Here is a 5,230-nt window from a genome sequence, read left to right as displayed (position 1 = left end):
TATAGTAGCAAGTGATTAGCAATCTTCTCACAAGCAAGTCGTTGACTGTGAGCAACACGTCGCCAGATGTCAACAGTAGCGTCAGGCTATTAGCACATGTCATCGAACATCAGCAAACAACAGATGGCAACACGTACATGCAACAACACAAGTGCCAGTAGGTGGAGGTGGCAAAACAAATGACTTCTGCAATGCACCGATCGGAAGTGGCACACAGAGCTGATGTAGATAGACGGAGTGGCGTGCAAAGCTGATGTTGACAAATGGAGTGGCACGTTGAGCTGATGTAGCAGACGGCTTCTAGTACATAAAGTGGCTAGATTAGTCGGTTGTAGGAAAGATGGCTCATAGTAGCTATGAGATTTGCATGACTACATTACAATTGATGTAGCTGATGAAGAAACAAGCATGAAGTGTTCTGCAAAAGCAAATGCAAAGGACAAGGTGAGAGCAAACGAGAGCAATAAACCAGGTTGTAATACCAAAATGTTGGCATTCATGGTGGCTCATAATGATCAATGTGAGCAGTATGGTTAAGCATAATGATGATATGAGATTAGTGTTAAGTATAATAAGATTAGCTTAAACACATGAGATTAGAATAATGACAAGGTAATCATGGAGAATGAGAGCGTATCTCTTGCATCAATGTGCCTCTTTAAATAGGCAAGTACAAAAGTGATTACAATGAGATCCACAAATCTCTCCATGATTCGTGCTTGAATCTCTCCACACTCCACTATTCTCTCTCCCATGATTCTAGCTTTCCTAGATACAAGGTGGGCTGGTTGGCATCGAGTTGGAGCACTAGCAAAAGTAGAGATTCTCTAGTAAATGGCATCCTACTGAGCTAGTGAATATAAAAAACCTTTGATCAAGTATAGACCATATGCCCCATTATCCCCTAAGGGTAAATACATAAGTATTTTGGTGCATATTTCAACAGGGTGGGTGCACAATGGTGTGTTATTACCTGCTCTTTTTTGCATATGGCCCAAGAGGTCGTGTATGCAAAAAAGAGCAGGTTTGGGTAGGACATCACACCCATCCATACTTCATTCGCCGACATCTAATGGGAGTGAAGCTTTGTAAGTGGGTTCATGGGGCTGCTCTATCCACACTCGCAAAATTTCATCCACATCAAATACCAGATGGCTGTGACTGTGTGTTGCCATCCTCTCTTTTTTTGCATAGTGATACCCAAGGGGTTCCATATTAAAAAAAGAGCACATTCAGGTAGGACATCACACCTATCCGACATCCAATAGGGGTGAAACTTTACAAGGGAATCCATGGGACTGCTCTCCCCAACATGCAAAGTTTCATCTCCATCTCATCAGTAGATGTCGGATGGGTGTGATGGTGTGTTGCAACCCGCTCTCTTTTGTATAGTCCCCTATGCAAAAAAGAGTGGGTTTGGGTAGGACATCACATTGATCTAGCATTCGATGGGGATGAAACTTTACAAATGGGTCCATGAGCTACTCTCCTCCTTTTTACAAAGTTTCATCCCCATCAGGCCAGATGGGTGTGACGATGTGTTACCGCCTGCTCTTTTTTTGCATAGTGCCCAAGGGGTCCCCCTATGCAAAAAAAGAGCTGGTTTAAAGGCCAAGACCATGGAACCTTACATATAACAAGTGTTTTTAAAATGAAAAATGAAAAAAATGGAATAGTCCAATATATAAAATAAAATGTCAAATACAACTAGTGGATGTTATTTACAAAAATTGAGGTCACAAATACAACTGGCATATACATCTACATGATGTCTAATCCTCATCTAAGAGGACCTAGTAAGCTCTAGGATGGCATGCCCTCTGCCTCCTCCTAAGCTCTTGTACAACCCACTCTACAATGGTGCTCTCAAATGAGGACTCACCACATGCAGCACAATAGCATCGCTAAGCTCTTGGTCAATCGTACCGCCTCTATATTCATGCCTCATCTCCCATAAGTGGAGGGCAACATATACCCTTGCTATAGAAAAACAACCACATGTAGACTGCTCCACCTGACCTTTGACATATCTTGAGCCTTCGGTCCCACCAAGCACTCTGCTCCAATTAGGGTGCATAAAGCTACTTGTCTAGCCTACAAAATAAGCTGATCGATGCAAGCCCATTGTGCTCTTTGTGCCTGGACCTCCTCCTTGAGTGATAAATACATCTGTAAAAAAACCTTGAAATCGTTTGGCAAATCCTGTGCAATATATCCATAATCTAGCCATAATATCTAGGATAGTCTACCCAATGGTGGTCAGTGCTACCAATGGACCTATGTGTGACAAGATCAATGCTACCGATCGGCCTCTATGTGACAAGATCAGTGCTACCGATTGGCCTCTATGTGACAAGATTAGTGCTATCTCTGTGTGACAAGATCAAAACGGTCACTAATGAGCTGACCCTATGTATAAGTCACCTATCCCCCAAAGGTGATATAGGCCAAAGTCTACACTGCAGAGAGAGACAAGTCAAACACCTGGCAATCATCATCGCCACAATGACCAGACAATGTAGTAAAGATGAAATTGTTGGTGGCACCCTAATGTGTATCAACCCCAAGTGTCAAAATCACCTAGGCAAACTCTATAAACTACGGGATTGGCATCTGCACGGGGTCTTGCAAAAACCAAAGAGTCTGGCGGTGCGATAGGGGATAGATCACGATGCTTGACATCACATGACAATGGCGGGTTGCATCTTTGCCAAGTCTAGCCCACTCCCTCATATAGTGCTCCATGCGATTGTAGATAGTGATCTGTCTCTCTAGATCCAACTCATGCGGCCCAACTCTTTCTAGCTCCTGGTCATGCTCTCACAACCTCTCAATGAACTTGACTTGCAGTGGCTCACACTCCACTACTGCAACCACATTTCTGCCTCTTTTTTAAGTGTGCACTCATAGTTGTAGTACTTGTACCTGCAAAAGAGGTCCATTATCCACTCTCCCTTGATTGAAAGAGGTCAATTAAATCCATCATCAAAAGTTGGGGCTTTTGCTATGGATTAATATGACTCAAATATTACATTTTGCACCGTAAACAGCTCTGCATCAGGTAAACCATCATTGATACCTGTTGGCTCTTCTCCAGTTTCTAATCTACTCAGGTAGTAATCAGCTATAGCATGCTCCTTGCCTAGTGTGTGGACAATGACAAAATCAAATTCCTGTAATAACAGCATCCATCTGGCTAACCTTCCAGTTAATAATGGCTTCTTAATCAGATACAGCAATGCTTGATGGTCAACATGAAAAATCACCCTGTTGCTCAATAAATAATGTCTAAATTTGTTCAAAGCATACACCATCCCAAGAGCTTCTCTCTCAGTCACTCCATAATTCCTTTCAGCTCTGCTGTGTCAAGACTCTACTAGCATAATATATAGGCCTAAACCACCCTCTGACTTTTTCCTGCATAAGAACAGCTCCTATAGCCATATCCGATGCATCAACAAACACATGAAAAAGTAAAGTCCAATCTGGAGGTTGTAATACTGGAGCCACTGATAACATTTTCTTTAACATTTGAAATGACTTCTCTTGAGGTTCAGCCCAAACAAATGGCTTATTCTTCTTTGTTAAATGAGTAAGAGGCATACAAACATTAGCCAAATATCTAATGTACCTGGCATGCCATTTTACCAGTCCAACAAACCTACTCACTTCCTTCACATTCTCTGGAACTTTAGTTGCCTTGATAACTTCAATTTTCTTTTCATCAATAGGCATCCCCTCTTTGGACACAACATGTCCCAACAAAATTCCACTCCTAAACAGCAAAAACACTCTTATAGGGGTTGAGGGACATCCTGAACTTTCTACATCTTTCAAAACACAACTTCAGATGTTGCAAAAGCAAATCCTTCTTTCCAAAAACTGAAAAATCATCCACAAATACCCTCATAAAATCCTGTAAGTAAGGTTCAAATGTTTTGTAGGCTATGTAGTTAAAGGATGGTGGTCCATTCTTGAGCCCAAAACTCATGACTGTATAGACAAAAGCTCCCCATTCCATAATAAAGGTTGTTTTATGGTGATCCTCCTCAGCAACCTTAATCTTATTGTACCCAAAAAAAACCATCTAAAAAGCTATACAACTCTTGCCCTACTAATATTGCATCATAAAATGGCATTGGGAATGGATCAGCAATGGTGGTTGCATCTAGCTTCCTATAGTCAACACACACTCTTAACTTGCCAGTCAACACACACTCTTAACTTGCCATGTTTCTTAGGCACCACAATGATAGGAGATAACCATGTCACCTCATTGACAGGTTTGATAAATCCTATAGCCAACAACTTATCAATCTCCACCTTAACCTGTTGAGCAAAGTTTGGATTCATCCTATACCTCTGCTGCACAATTGGAACTACATCCTCTTTAAGATTGATGTGATGCTGGTGTGTAGATCTGGATCAATACCTTTTACATCAACATAATCCCATGTATCTACAAGCTTTGAAGATTCATAGAGAAAAATAAAGCATAGAGTGTCAATACCCATTTTGGGGTAAGTTTTGAGTGGTTGGACGCATTTAATGCGTGCAAGCCCAAGGCAAAGATTCAGGGAATACTCTTTTTTGACAGGTAAACATAAACTGTAAACCAAAAATGTAAAAAGTTTATTTTTTTTAAAGTTAAAAGTAAAAAATCAAAAAGTTATTTAAAAAAAAGAAAAAGTAAAAGGGAAAAAGTGAAAGGAAAAAGGTAAGGTCGGAGGGCAAAAAAATATGTAGAATTTTTTTTAAAAGTGTATGCACAAGTTTGCCTAATATATGTTTTCGGCTGTTATGATCGTATTGAAGCAATTTGTGTAACACCCAAAAAAAAATTACATTTTTTCATAGTTAAGGAGCTTAACTATGGGAGCCAGCAGCTTTAGCGTGCTTGATTGACCCGAACAAAGTACACTATGTTTTGCGCCAGACGAGTTAAGAAACACTAGAAATGTGTTTAAAAAAACTTTGGATAATCCAAAAAATAAAAATAAAAAAAATTCTCAAACTTGTCTAGGCCTTTAGTAGGACCTTTAAACACCCCATACTCACATGCACCTACAATCTGGGCATGTATTAGAGGCCTATTTGAACAATAGTGCGTCAATAGAGCTAGGTACATACCAGCCTACACTAGGCTCAAGATCTTCGATTGGAACCAAGTTTAGCATTGTACAAGGACATGCACTAGGGGCCATAATACTTCATTTGATTTCGAGTCAAT

Source organism: Cibotium barometz, chromosome 29 (assembly GCF_041138505.1).
Source record: "Cibotium barometz isolate CiBa-2024 chromosome 29, ASM4113850v1, whole genome shotgun sequence".
Lineage (NCBI taxonomy): Eukaryota > Viridiplantae > Streptophyta > Polypodiopsida > Cyatheales > Cibotiaceae > Cibotium > Cibotium barometz.
Note: the sequence above shows the minus strand (reverse complement) of the source record.